A 16059-nucleotide genomic window follows, 5' to 3' on the forward strand; every position below is an offset into this window, starting at 1 on the left:
CAGGGTTTATTCCCTTGGTAAACATCCCCCATCCTCCAGGAGTCACCTCATGAGCATAATCTTTGGTTATAGTTGAAAAGGACTTATGAAAAGCACCCCTCTTACCACATCACTCAGGAAATTCCAAGAGTTTTAGAAGTTTTACTGTCACACTTTTTTCATGTTGATCATAAAGAGATCTTAGGATACTTTAATGTATATCATGCCAAAATATATGTATATTTATCTACTTAACTGGTAATTTAAGAAAATATAAATTTTTTTTGAAAAAGAGGCAGATAACAATTCACGGTTTTGGGCAATATTGTCAATGCTGAGATTTTTTGCAGATAGGTATTTGCCATCAAATATTCATGGCTGGTTTTATACTCACTTGCAAATAAATAAATCATTTTAGTTTTCAAAGGCACATATGTCAGATTTTATTGATACAAGAGCCTCAGCAAAACTTACTTCACTAATTTGAGAATTCAGAATATACACAGGGACTCTACTTAATTTCACATTCTCCTGTACTGCTTATAGTGAGTAGTTTTCCATGTTAACATTGTGCACGAGTTTAGAGGACACTTTAAATCCTCCCCAGCATGATCCTTTTAGTATGTTTAAAACTGTCTTAGCATTTTTCTTTTTAGATAGCAGTGTGTTTGTTGAGAGTAAATTGTATCTTCCCATTTCAGCAGATCCAAAAAACTTTTGTCAGTATTTTGAGTTTAGGTAAGTGAAGGGCTTTCCCGGTGGCTCAGCAGAAAAGAATCTTACCTGCAATGCAAGAGACTCAGGTTCCATCCTTAGGTTGGGAAGATACCCTGGAGGAGGAAATGGCAACCCACTCTAGTGTTCTTGCCTGGGAAATCCCATGGACAGAGGATCTTGGCAGTCCATGGGGTCACAAAGCATCATATACACCTGAGTGACTGAGCACACACAAGTTAAGTGAAGCTAATAAATCTAAGATTTAAATTTTAGAGTTAAAAAAAATGTATAGTACGATTCTAACACTGGATTGTGTTGAAATCTTGAAATAGTTACAAGACTATGTATTTACTAAAATTCATTGAATTGTACACTTAAAATGGAGAAGTTTTATGGTTTGTAAATTACACTTCAATAAAACTATTTAAAATACAGTATGATTCTGTTAACTAACTTTAAGTGATTTTTTTGTGTGAGTGAATTTGAAACAATACAAAATAGCACTTTATACTACAAATTTTAAGTAGTACAAATGTCAAGCAATTTATGAATCTCTTAGTTTCCAAGCTGATGGACCTAGTGAATTACAAACCATGTTTACTCTAGGTGGTACCACTTCAGCTGGTAACAGGAATAGAGTATCATATGTCAGTATCTAGACAACCATACTGTTGTTTACATGCATGGGAACTTCTACAAATGGTTTTGATGATTATTGTGCTGTTATTTTTACTTTTATTCTTAAGTTTTTATATTCTGTAATATTGTCATTCCAAGTGGTCATCAAATGTGGTAAAGAAGCTCAAATAACTGCTGACGATCTTGCTGTTAATTTAGTACAAAGCATCCTGGAAGTATTGGAACTAATGCCAAGAAAATAAAGGAGCAGAATTGAACGAGGAGCCCTTTTATTTAAAAAAATGAAAAACCTCTGGGAACTTGGCTTTAAAATCTCAAGCAGTCTAGGGCACCCCTAAGCCAAGCTATCATCTGTGTTAAAATAGAAAATTATTTTTGATGTTTGGGAAGGAACTGATAGTGATACAAAAAACTCTACTACAAATACTTTGTGTTTTTAAAGCATTCTTAACAACATTCTTTAGTATATGTGCTGCTCACTTTGGCAGCCCACTCCAGTACTCTTGCCTGGAAAATTCCATGGACTGAGGAGCCTGGTAGGCTACAGTTCATGGGGTCGCAAAGAGTCGGACACGACTTTTGTGTGTGTGTGTGTGTCAGACACTTTCACTTTCTTTTCACACTAAAATTGGAACAATACAGAGAAGATTAGCATTGCCCCTGCTCAAGGATGACACACAAATTTGTGAAGCGTTCTGTATTTTTAATAGTCAAATTAATGAAAAGAAAACAACAGTAGCTAATAAACTAATAAAAACTATTTGCTTAGTTGCTCAGTTGTATCTGACTCTTTGTGGCCTCATGATCTGTAGCCCGCCAGCCTCCTGTGTCCATGGAATTTTCCAGGCAAGAATACGGTTGCCATTTCCTACTCTAGGGGATCTTCCCGACCCAGGGGTTGAACCCACGTCTCTTGGATCTCCTGCACTGGTAGGCAGATTCTTTACCACTACACCAACTAGGAAGCAATAAAAGCTATAAAAGCACCCTCCCCCCAAAAAATATACCCCGAAACAAACTACATTTCCCAGACTCCCTTGTCCTTAGGAATCTTAGTTCGGGTTTCACAAATGAGATAGATTCTTATGAGATTTGGAAAGCAAGAAGAGGCAGTGACCATCTTTCTACAAATTCTGTTTCTGATGATTGAGAGTATTGTGGTTTTCCTGATAAGTATGCTATTTTATAGTAGAAAAAATTGGAGGAAATAAACCTTCACAGATTAAAAAAACCAGACCTTATTATAGTCACTTATTATGCTTTGAAACTATGCTTGGGAAAAGACATACAGCACAGTAGTTGTAAGGCACATTAGTATCCATTTACGTTTATTCTTACAGGAACGTAGCTTTGAATTAGGCAGTGTTTGAATCATGTTTTAAGGCATGAATTCCTTATATAAAATGTAACTACCTGGTATTCTCTAATTCATCTTTTGTCATATTCTGGACTGATACTTCCTTAACTGTTATGGATTAGTGAATCATTATTGGATATAGTTCTGTATTTGCTCTTACACATCAGAAGTTTACTCCTGGCCTAAGCAGTCATTGTTTCTTCTGTTCTTCTGATTATTAAATAAAATGAAGATTTTAGTTCTCTAATTAAAAAAAAAAGTTTTCCTTCTTCACTTAGGAGAGACTGTTTAACGTTAAACGACAGGTGTTGAAATCACTAGAGGGCAGCACATTTTATCTGAGAGTGGCACACCTATGACGCATAAATGCCATTCTGGGTTGTTCATAGCACTGGGAGTTAAATTTAGGTCACCACTCACTCTCTTTCTGGCATGTTCCGTATACACCTGCTACTGTAACTCATAGTGAGACAGAGCCAGGAGGTTATGCACAGAGACTTGAAATAACATTAGCGTACGTTTCCATTTGAGTGTGAGTTCTAGCTAACAGCACATAGTTAACATTTATTTGCAGTTTTTCTTTTTCAGATAATCGTTAAATTATAATTGTTAAACTATTATTTTGTTATTGTAATTTTTGAAGGCTCACCCAAAAAACTCCAGTATGTTTTCAGTTGTAGACAGTATAGCGTAGTAGTTCAGGACATGGGCTTTGGAGTTAAACAAACATGGATTCAGATCCCGGCTCTCCCACTCTTACTAGCTGTGAAACCTAAGCAGGCCTTGACCTTTCTTAGATTCATCTCCTTCATCTGTAAGCTGGAGGAATGCATTAGGATCAGCTTCATAGAACTGTGAAGATTAAGTGAGATAACATGCATGTTGTATTTAGCACTAGTACATGGTAAACACTTGCTGTGCTTTCATATATATTCTCACATTTTTATGAGGCCTGTTCTAAGATTGTTTAAAAAATGCATGGTTCATCCCCATAGAGTCCACCTAATGATCTCCCACTCATATCAGTCTGTTCTCTCAAGTGGCGAACTGTATTGCGTCCTTATCATTTCTTTGACGTTCTTTTAGTTTGAAGCATGTAAAATTTCCAGTATTTGATCCTATTTGCCCTATGAAACAAGCAATAAGATGAAATGCCATTGACTTATCACCCCGTATGTATTCTTGTCCAGTTTATACATTTGACTCTTTCTTAGCTTGTTAGAAGATCAATCTTAATAGAAGATTAATCTTAAAATATGAATTTTGTGTCCTGGTTGTTCCTGTAATTATTGCACTTTTGAGGTTCAGTCATGTTGGTGTAGCAGAAACAAACTCATTTCTAATGCTTGGGACTTTACACGTGGGATCTTTTCAAGATATATATTCCTTCTGTTACTGATGGAAATTTTGTTTCTGTGTAATTAGTTCTCTGCATAAATCTTTCTTGAATAGGCTTTTATTTTTAAAAATTCATGGTTACTGGTAGGTGATATCACATGTCCATAACTTTTTTTACATGATATTATTCAGGTATATTGCAGGAAGGATTTATTTATTTCTGGAAATTAATTTGACTTTTTCTCATAATAATAACATACATTTCATTTCCTGAAACAAAGTATTTAGCCCATGTTCAAAGTTATTTACTTGGGAAGGTAAAAAAGATGCCCCTTATAAATCTTTTTCTTTGTGTTAGAAAATTGCCATCTGAAGGACAAATATTTTGTCGAAGTATTTATTCTAGATATAGCTAAGATTACTGATTTTCCTTACTTCTTGATCTTGCCATATGCAAAGGAGGAAAGCAAGAAGTGATAATGAATATACTCCTTGCCAGCACATCCAGTTATCTAGTTCAGTTCAGTTTAGTTCAGTCGCTCAGTCGTGTCCGACTCTGCGACCCCATGAATCACAGCACACCAGGCCTCCCTGTCCATCACCAGCTCCCGGAGTTCACTCAGACTCACAGCCATCGAGTCAGTGATGCCATCCAGCCGTCTCATCCTCTGTCGTCCCCTTCTCCTCCTGCCCTCAATCCCTCCCAGCATCAGAGTCTTTTCCAATGAGTCAGCTCTTTGCATGAGATGGCCAAAGTACTGGAGTTTCAGCTTTAGCATCATTCCTTCCAAAGAAATCCCAGGGCTGATCTCCTTCAGAATGGACTGGTTGGATCTCCTTGCAGTCCAAGGGACTCTCAAGAGTCTTCTCCAACGCCACAGTTCAAAAGCATCAATTCTTCTGTGCTCAGCCTTCTTCACAGTCCAACTCTCACATCCATACATGACCACAGGAAAAACCATAGCCTCGACTAGACGGACCTTTGTTGGCAAAGTAATGTCTCTGCTTTTGAATATGCTATCTAGGTTGGTCATAACTTTCCTTCCAAAGAGTAAGTGTCTTTTAATTTCATGGCTGCAGTCACCATCTGCAGTGATTTTGGAGCCCAAAAAAATAAAGTCTGGCACTGTTTCCACTGTTTCCCCATCTATTTCCCATGAAGTGATGGGACCAAATGCCATGATCTTAGTTTTCTGAATGTTGAGCTTTAAGCCAACTTTTTCACTCTCCTCTTTCACTTTCATCAAGAGGCTTTTTAGTTCCTCTTCACTTTCTGCCATAAGGATGGTGTCATCTACATATCTGTCAATTCTACCTCCATAATATAGCTGTCATTTGTTCTCCTTTCTCTGCACTCTCATTATATTTTGCTTGGATTTAAGAATCCTCCAATAGGGTTCCTGCCTCCCATCTCTCCCCCCAGGAAATCTGTACCTTGTTTCTGAAGTTATCTTGATGCAAAACTCTCATCTTGTCACTCCCAGGTTCTTAGATCACTTTTCTGATTCTATTTGTTTTACTGTTTCCCATATATTCCAGCTAGGCTATATCTTCCAAAACTGAAATTCTTCTCTAAGATTGTAGTTTTATAATCAACTCTAGGTTTTTATTAAATTTACCATATATTTCTTTTTCTTTTTTTCTTTTTTACTGATACTCTTCCTTTGCATAATTAAACATGCTGTGAATCATTTTTTTCCGCCTATTGTGGAATTGGTTAGAAGCTGATTTTTTAAAATGTATATTATTACTCTGTTTTTTGTTTTAAACATTTGGATAAATAGTGGCCTCAGTACCATTCATTGAATGATGTGTTCTGTTCTTACTGATTTGAAATACACCCTCTCGTATGTAAAGTTGTTTTATATGTGTGTCTTCTCTGGACTCTCTTGTTTTGTTCTGTTTATCTGTTTCTGCATTGGTTTCTAGTATCTTAATTACTATAGCTTTATGAAGTTTTATAATGAGTCTGGATACCTGGTAGGGTGAGTTAATTCACTGCTTTTTTAGAACTGCTTTGGCTATTCTTAAGCCCTTTGCTTTTCCCTGTGAAGTTTAGGACAGCTTGATATTTACATTTGAGTGTTATCAGCATCAACAATATTTTGGATACCAGTAATAAAAAATTAGAAAATGAATTCAGAAAAAGTACCGTGTACAATGACAACAAAACTATAAGAGACCTAGGAATAAAGATATATAAGACCTGTATGGAGAAACCATAAAAAATTATGAAAGACATACAAGATTTAAGTAAATAAAGAGCCATATTATGTTTGTAGATGGAAACGTTAATGTAATGAAGATGTAAATTTTTCATAATACTAGGTCACCTTATGAAGTTGACCTAACATAACCAAAATCTCAAGAGGCGTTTTCATGAAGCTTGACAAGCCGTCCTAAACTTCACAGGGAAAAGCAAAGGGCTTAAGAATAGCCAAAGCAGTTCTTAAAAAGCAGTGAAAAGGCTATGGTTTTTCCTGTGGTCATGTATGGATGTGAGAGTTGGACTGTGAAGAAGGCTGAGCACCGAAGAATTGATGCTTTTGAACTGTGGTGTTGGAGAAGACTCTTGAGAGTCCCTTGGACTGCAAGGAGATCCAACCAGTCCATTCTGAAGGAGATCAGCCCTGGGATTTCTTTGGAAGGAATGATGCTAAAGCTGAAACTCCAGTACTTTGGCCACCTCACGCGAAGAGTTGACTCATTGGAAAAGACTCTGATGCTGGGAGGGATTGGGGGCAGGAGGAGAAGGGGACGACAGAGGATGAGATGGCTGGATGGCATCATTGACTCGATGGCCGTGAGTCTCAGTGAACTCTGGGAGTTGGTGATGGACAGGGAGGCCTGGCGTGCTGCTATTCATGGGGTTGCAGAGTCAGACACGACTGAGCGACTGATCTGATCTGATCTGATCTGATTATCAGCAACCCTTGTTAACTCATATTAGTTGCACCACTAGTAATTTGTCATAGGTTCTTTTGGAATTTTTATCTAGACCGCATATCTGCAAATGATAGCCCGTTTATTTTCCTTCTTTTCAACTCTTTTGCTTTTTTTCCAACCTTTGTGTGTTCCTTTCTTTCTTCCAGACTTCCCCCGTCCCGCCCACACCGCCCCCCCCCCCCCCACCTTACTGCTCTGGACAGATTCTTAGAGTCTTTTTGCCTCTGAAGAGCTGTTTACAAAGGAAGACTGTGAGTTAGCTGGCCTGCTACACAGAATCAAAGACTGTGCCTCTATTGCTGTAGCCTCCCAGTTAGGTACAAGAGCATTTACGTAGGGACTTGTGAAGACTGCTAAGGTGAATTACAGCTTAAAAGTCAACTTGCAACTATTTATTTAATTGTTTATTATATGCTTTATGTGTGATGACATGCAGATGAAATAAGGACTAACGTGCCTGTTTTCAGGTTATTTGTGGTCTGATTGGCAGTTAGAAAGCAATATCATATAAATTAGTATAAACCTCAGTGAGCTATTTTGTAAAACACAGAGCTTAAGCTCCTTCTACAAAGCAGAAGACCCTTCTTTTATCTTTCCCACCTCCATTCTTTCCCATACTTCCGAACCGAAGTGCCCTCAGCCTGCTTAAGAGCCTAAGATAACTTAAAAGTAAACAGATCTGGTTTGGGACATGTGGTTATCGTTGGTTATCTGCTGCTGTTTTTACTGAATATCTCTGAAATTTATTTGGAGACTCATATATCATGAGAATCAGATATCTACAGTACTGTCTTCTGCATGATTATACTTTTCTCCTTTCAATTCAGTTCAGTTCAATCTCTCAGTCGTGTCTGACTCTGCGACCCCGTGGAGTGCAGCATGCCAGGTCTCCCTGTCCATCACCAACTCCCAGAGTCTACTCAAACTCATGTCCATTGAGTCAGTGATGCCATCCAACCATCTCATCCTCTGTGGTCCCCTTCTCCTCCTACCTTCAGTCTTTCCCAGCATCACGGTCTTTTCCAATGAGTCAGTTCTTTGCATCAGGTGGCCAAAGTGTTGCAGTTTCAGCTTCAGCATCAGTCCTTCCAGTATTTTGTAAGTTTTGTGACATGGTTGTAGGGACTTGCCTGGCAGTCCAGTGGTTAGGACGTTGCACTTGCACAACAGTGTACCCACGTTCCATCTCTGGTTGGGAAGCAAAATGCACCGTGTGGCCAAAAAAAACAAGTGGCTGAAAATGAGTAGTAGATTCACAAATGTTTATTTCAGTATTTTGATTCAAAATATTATACACACCTATGCTATGTATAGTTTTTGTACATGTCAAATATTGTATAATGAAAGTATATATATCTATTGTATTAAACAGAAATTTATGTTATTTGAATTATTTTGGAAAAAAAGTTAGACTTTAGTTGATCACAACAACTAATGAGAGATTGGTAGACTATGGGATTAAAACCTGACACCAAGGAATGCTTTATGTTTTAGGAGACTTTTCTTATCTTCATATCATGCAGAGTGTACACCAATACATGGTTTGGTAGTTTGTTTCTGTAACAGTGCATTGAGGAAGTAAGGCTATTTTTTACTCACTTTGGTTAGACTATTAGGGCAGGACCAAAATGCTGAATTTAATACGAGTGTAAAAATAAACCTGATTAATGACAGATGAAGCTTGTTTACAGTTTCTTGGGCACATTATTTAGTTGATATGTTTTACAGCAAACATAATTTAAGGAATCTCTATTTTAGATCTCTTCTAAAATTAATTGGGCTTTATAGTTTGCTTACATTTCTCTCTTTTTTAAATTGAAGTATAGCTGATTTACAGTATTGTGTTAATAACTGCTATACAGCAAATTCTTCCCAGGTAGTGCTAACGGTAAAGAACCTGCCTGCCAACGCAGGGGACGCAATAGAAACGGGTTCGATCCCTGGGACAGGAAGATTCCCTGGAGAAGGAAATGGCAACCCACTCTAACATTCTTGTCTGGGAAATCCTATGGACAGAGGAGCCTGGTGGCTCTAGTCTATGGAGTCACAAAAAGTTGGAGACGATTGAAGCAAATAAGCAAAGATACAGCTAATTATCTCAATTATACATATATATATATATATGTGTGTGTATATATATATATGTATATATATAGATAACATACACATATATGTGTGTATATATATATAACATACACATTCTTTTTCACTATGGTTTATCACAGAATATCGAATATAGTTCCCTGTGATCTAAGTAGGACCTTGTTGTTTATCCATTCTATGTATACTAGCTTGCGTCTGCTAATCCCGAACTCCGGAGAAGGCAATGGCACCCCATTCCAGTACTCTTGCCTGGAAAATCCCATGGACGGAGGAGCCTGGTGGGCTGCAGTCCATGGGGTCGCTGAGAGTCGGACACGACTGAGCGACTTCACTTTCACTTTTCACTTTCATGCATTGGAGAAGGAAATGGCAACCCACTCCAGTGTTCTTGCCTGGAGAATCCCAGGGACGGTGGAGCCTGGTGGGCTGCCTTCTATGGGGTCGCACAGAGTCGGACACGACCGAAGCGACTTAGCAGCAGCAGCAGCAGCAGCAGCAATCCCAAACTCCCACGCCTACCCTCTCCCACCCCCTCCCTCTTGGCACCACCAGTCTATTCTCTATGTCCATGATTCTATTTCTGTTTCATATATAGGCTCATTTGTGTCATATTTTAGATTTCTTTTATAAGTGATAGCATATAGTATTTGTCTTTCTGACTTACTTCACTTAATATGATAATCTCTAGTTGCATCCATGTTGCTGTATGTTTACAGATTCTATAAAGAATAGTATGTGTTTGCAATAGCTGTGTTAGAAGGCAACTCTGAAACCATGAGTTTGATAAGTGTTGATTTTTTTGGCTAAAGCAAAGGACTTTGAAATTCTTTCATAGTGATGTGTATGAATAAATTATAAATTTAGCCCTTAGAAACAAACCAGGAATTTTTGTAGCTTAACAGCATCACTGCATATTTCAGATATGTGTTTAGGCCTTTTTATAATCTATTTTTTTTAACAGAATGAACTCAGAGTCTTAGGGCTGGAATATTTATTTAGTCAACGTTTGATTTCCTGGTGTATGTCAAACACGGTATAAGACACTGGAGGGACTAGAGTGAAGAAGCTCTCACTCTTGCTTTTAGGCAACCCAGAATTTGTCTTTGAAGATAGGCATTAAATTTTTTTATTTTAATAAAAAAGTGCTGTAATAATGTGTTTAGAAGGTGCTCTGGAGGTGTCATACAGAAGTGTGCTTGCAGAAGGTCCATCAGGAATAGGAAAAAAGGTTTTTCCCAGTGGAGGGAACAACATGGGTCAAGGTGGAAAGTGGGGCCTGTTTAGGGAACTGTAAGTTGTTTGATACATCTTGGGAACACAGTGTAAGTAAGAGAGTGGTGGGAAAGGAATCTAGAAAGGTGGGCAGAAGATAAATCTTGAAAGTCTTTGTTTTATACATTTAGGCCAAAGGGAGCCGCTGAGAATGATAAGAAGTCATTTAATTAAATTTACCTGTTTGCAGGAGATTGTGGGAGCATTTACTGATACAGTTTAAGTATTTTATCCATCTTTCTTTCTCCTTACTTATGCATAGGACTTCATTGAGACAGGGAAAATTAGGGATTTTTCCAGCCTAGTACTGACTGTTGAAGAAGGAAATGGCAACCCACTCCAGTATTCTTGCCTGGAGAATCCCAGGGACAGAGGAGCCTGGTGGACTGCCATCTATGTGCGGTGGTCGCACAGAGTTGGATGTGACTGAAGTGACTTAGCAACAGCAGCAGTACTGACTGTACATATTTTCTGGCAGAGAACAGGAAAAGCTGTAAAGTGGGACCTCCTGACCACTAGAGAAATGTTTTTCTTCTTTCTGGTAAGCAGCCAGGTAGAACACTTAGTGAGATTGAAAGAGCTGGCAGCAAGAGGAAATAACCTCAACCTATTGTCTTATGTCAAACGTCAGACAGTTGACGCTTTAAGACCTCGTCCCTTTCCTTCCATGCAGAATCACTGTGGTCAGAGGATAAACTCCCTGAGGGTTTATTTTTAGGAGGTGACATGAATTACGGGCTTAACTTGTATACTCAGACTTCTAAATATATATACTGCAAATTGCAGAACACATGAGAAATTTGCCCCATAACTTCCTGTCATGCATTAAGGCTCATAATCCTAATTTCAAAATGTTTAATAATACTACAAAATGAAGTCTAACTGGGGTTTACAAGTCAAAATAGGTTCAGAGATGAAAGCAGTATAATGAAAATTGCTGGGGTGCCACATAAAAAGGAAATCCCTGCTTCTTGACTTTGCTTTTTATGTATTCAAGTTATATCTTACCCACTTGGATTTTGAAGTGCAGGACCTACACTAACCCATCCAAGACCTTTGTTTGATGTAGATAAAGGCCTATGTAGCCCCTTGGGAGTGGGCTTCCCTCATGGCTCAAAGAATCTGCCAATGTAGGAAATGCGGGAAGATCCCCGGAGAAGGGAAGGGCAACCTGCTCCAGTATTCCTGCCTAGGAAAGCCTATGGACAGAGGAGCCTGATAGGCTACAGTCCATGGGATTGCAAAAGAGTCAGACATGACTAAGCAACTATACAACAACAGGCCCTTGGGAAGGGCACCTTTGTGATAAGAAAAAGTCCATCTTCCAGGATAATATAGGCCCAAGATGTGAGCTAGAGTTCGCCTCCTTTGTCCCATTGACTAGGGACCTTTTGTGTAGTGTACAGATTGACTAGCAGTGCTAGTCGCCCCATTAAAGTCTCTATAACATCGGACTTACCCTTTATTACTTTTTGCCCTTTAGGTTATCCAGTTACTTCTCTCTTCTCCTAAAAAAAGATATAAAATGCTGTTATTCCTTTTTCTTTTCTTCTGTTACTCGTTTTGCATCAGCAGCTGTATTTCCCAGTTAGGAAATCACAGTTGTTTCATTGGCCAATCATGGCGTCTAAGAAGTTTTGATAAGTAGGGGAAGCCAGAGACAACTGTTGTGGAAACATTGAGCAGTGCCGTAGTATGGGGCTGCTTTGTGCATGTGTTGTTTCATATAGGCAAAATTGTGTACGTGATGATAAAGTAAGACTTGATTTGATTAGATAGCCTTTCTTTTGTTTTAGGAGATTTCATTGTTATTCTTTTCAGTGTTAAGGCTCATCAAGGGAAAAATCAAGAAAATATCATGTTAGCTCACTTAACTATTCCTCTTTCTGAAATTGTGTTTTTTTTTCCTTCCAGTTTTATTGAACTGTAATTGACATATAGCACTGTGTAAGTTTAAGGCATACCGAATAATGATTTGACTTACATACATCATAAAATGATTACCACAGTAAGTTTAGCAAACATCCATCATCTCATATTGGTGCAAAATTAAAGAAACAGAAAAAAGTGTTTTTTCATTGTGATGTGAACTCTTAGGATTTACACTCTTAACAACATTCATATATAACATACAGCAGTGTTAATTATATTTATCATGTTGTACATTACATAACTCGAAATTTGTATCTTTGACTACCTTCATCCAATTCCCCCCGCCCCATTGTTTTTGGTTTTTGTATTCCACTTTGTTTTTAGTATTAAAATAAATGAGAATAAAAAATTATCCTCAGTATGGATGGAACAGATAGTCATACAGGGTAAACAACAGCAGTCATTTTCTAGATTTCTTAATTATTTTAACAGATTATAGAAGATTCTGGAAAATAGCTTGTCTTGTCAGCAGCGGACCTTTTCCATTTTTAATAAAACCGTAGAAAAGACAAGGTTCCAAATCATATTTTAACTGCTAAAAATCATCTGGAGAATAGCTGCTGACATAGAAGTCAGATGACATTGAGACATTTGGCAGACATCCTCTTCTTGCTGGTGTTACAAAATCCACAGTGGACAGCCTGGATTTGAAAAGAAGAGTGGCATCTTTGGAATCTCCACTAGAATCTGTTGAAGTTAAAATAAAGCTGATGCCTTCTAAGTGACATAAAATGGACCATGTCTGGGGATGGCAAAAGTGAGACATGTTGAAAACCCACTTGGATTGGTTTAAAGAAAATAGATCCAGGCCTAAGGTTCCAAGTTCCAGAGCTGAAGTGTCTTCTGATTTTTTCCTTTTATAACTTTCAAGCAAATTCTACCTTGGAAAAAAACTTAAGTAATATGTGAATTATGAGATTGTGAAAGGAGGAGGAAGGCTTGACTCCAGTCAGATTTTTGGCCTAAGCTATTTGACTATTTAGTTAAAAGTAAACATTATTCTTTCAGTGTTCTTCCAGAGAAGAACATAGTTTATGTCTGTGTATGAATATTTTAAAAGTTCTGGGTGATTGAGACATGTAAAAAAAATGTTCTTAAAAATGTTAGAATTACTATTTAAGAAGGTTAAAAAAAGAAAAGCTGTTCCTCTAAGAGCCAGTGAGGTAACCCATGGTACATTTTTTTGTATTTAGACATCCAATTATGTGAAAAGCTTTTTTTTAGGTACTTCTAAGGTTAATGATGAATCCTTAAGGGGCTTAAGCTGCATATTTCAGGTTTATAGTATCATAAGTTTAATTAATTCAATATATGGAAACATAAGAATTTTAACAGTGCTCTCAAAACAAGATAAAGTCATATAACAGGCAAAATGACCCAGGAAAAATATAGGAGAGGCTCAACAATTAGCATTGGCTCAGTCATGTCCGACTCTTTGTGACCCCATGGACTCTAGCCCGCCAGGCTCCTCTGTCCATGGGAATCTCCAGGCAAGAATACTGGAGTGGGTTGCCATGCCCTCCTCCAGGGGATCTTTCGAACCCAGGGATCAGACCCAGGTTTTCTGTGTTGCAAGCAGCTTCTTTACCATCTGAGCCACCAGGGAAGCCCTCATAGCCCGGAATCTGGTGTCAAATGACCTGAGTTTGAATCCTGCCGTTCCATTTCTAAATGGTGTGACTATAGGCCAAGTTACTTGACCTTCCTGTCCCTTAACTTTTTGATAATAAAAAAAAAAAGAGTACCTACCTTAAAAAGGTAGGATTATTGTGAGAATTATTAGATAATATATGTGAAACGTGTATTTGGTTTCTGGAGTTTAGTATGTGCAAAATAAATGTTTATTAATCACAATTTTATTGTTACAGTTAGATTACACACCTCATAATTTGTCTTCTTCCTGAGAATAGTTCATTATCTCCACCTAAAAATTCTCACTTAAAATTTGAAAACAATCATTAAATAGCAAAGAAAAATCAGTGAGCTTGGAGAAGAAAGCTTGTGAGTGGTACACACGCGTGGCATTAGACTCTGCTATTGCTACTGGTGTTTCCCTAGAGGGTGCTCTTTTCAGTTTGCTCTTGTACTTAACCAGACTTACCAGATTTTTTGACGTTTTGAATTTAGCATCATTTAGATACTTATTCTATCAGGGAATAAAATTCATATCTAATAATAATTTACAGCTTCATTGTGGACATTGAAATATGGAAAGTATTTTGTTTTTTTCAGCCATCAGGGGCCAAGATCCATAGATATCATTTTTCTTTCCTTTTATTTAAACCCTTAGAAGAACTGTGCACAAAACAAAATATCACAGTGATTTATCATACCCTCTTGTGTACCTGTTAGAAGATAGAAAAATAAAGCATTGCCAGCTCCCTAAAAGATTCTTCTGTACCCCCTCCCAATAAATACCCTTACTACCAACCCCCCAAATTAGCCCCCTGTCCTGAAGCTCATGCTAATTACTTTCTGGCTTTTCTTTATAGTTTTACCAATCAAGTGTGTAGTCCTGATCACTCTTATTTAGTTTTGCCTGTTTTTTTAAATTTTATTTGAATGAAATCATGCATAACATTTTTTACTTAACATGTTGTGAAATTCACTTGTGTTCCTGCATGTAGCAGCAGTTCATTCAGTTTTATTGTTGTATAGTATTTAATTGTATAAATACACCACAGTTTGTGTATTCTGTGGTAGACGGATAGTTGTTTTCTTTCCAGTTTGGGGTTACTGTAATCAGTGCTGTTATGAATATTTCTGTGCATTTAAGCACGTATTTCTGTAAAACACACCCAAGGAGAGAATTGCAAAGTCATAAGAATGCAATCTTGAACTTTGATAGATAATGGCCAAACTTTCCACAGTGGTTTTATCAGCTGTTTCTACCAGTGATGTGTAAGTTTCATTGTTGTATACCCTTAACAAAAAAATGGCCATTTTTTCCTCAAATTGATCATTCTGGTAGATGTGTAATGATATCTTATGGTTTTAGCATTTTTTTCCTAAGAAGAATTTGGTAAGAATTTTCTAAAACTATTGACTAAGATGAAGCCTTTGGTTTTTAATTTTCCTTGCTTTCCATGTCTTTTAATAATTAAGTTAATGATACTTTTAGAAAATGTATTTTAAATTTTAAAACTACATGAAAGCAGTTAATTTGAGATATTACCCAATATTCTTTCTTTATACTTTTTGCTGGCTTATCTAAAAAACAGATGTATTATTTCTCTTCATAATTATTAAGCTGCCATTCCAGGAATCATAACAATTACTGAAATGAGAAGTATGGTCTGTGGTTTATGAAGTTGAGTTTAATGAATAAAACTTTCCAATTCCTCTGAGCCATTTTTCTTTGTTAGCTTTTTTTAAAAATAAAGTACAACCATGGTAACTCATCTGGATGACATTGAATGGCTAGTTACTGTTGAGTGAAGTAAAACAGACTTTTAACAGCTCCTGGGTAATGTCTGAAAGGTAAAGTGACATAAGATAAATGTCTGTGTTCCACTCCGAAAATAGCAAAAGGCATATGGAACCAAGATTTAACTTAGTTGACTTGTAACTTAATCCCACTTTAATTATGCTTTTGGGATAATGAAGGTTGTACTATGATTTCTTTTTGCAGAATTAGTACCAACAATGGGAAATAATTAAGAAGATAAAAGTTGGAAAGTTGTGAATGCTGATTTAATTTTGTGAATAATTTTCAAAAAGCATACATACATTGAAAAGAGAATATTGGAAATTTTTCGGGATAACTGAGTGCCCCA

General features: G+C 37.2%; 1 protein-coding gene and 1 non-coding gene across 8 annotated transcripts in view; both read left to right on the plus strand.

Annotated features, from left to right (window-relative positions):
- MIGA1 (mitoguardin 1) overlaps window positions 1-16059 on the plus strand; it is a 78660-nt gene that overhangs the window by 34171 nt on the left and 28430 nt on the right. The gene's annotated exons all lie outside the window — the stretch shown is intronic.
- On the plus strand, window positions 1934-2040 carry LOC147375640 (U6 spliceosomal RNA). Its single transcript, XR_015161775.1, has one exon. It is a non-coding gene; the product is annotated as a U6 spliceosomal RNA (small nuclear RNA).

Source organism: Bos grunniens, chromosome 3, assembly GCF_055505025.1.
Source record: "Bos grunniens cultivar Pamir isolate PY7600 chromosome 3, Bosgru_T2T1.0, whole genome shotgun sequence".
Taxonomy (NCBI): Eukaryota; Metazoa; Chordata; class Mammalia; order Artiodactyla; family Bovidae; genus Bos; species Bos grunniens.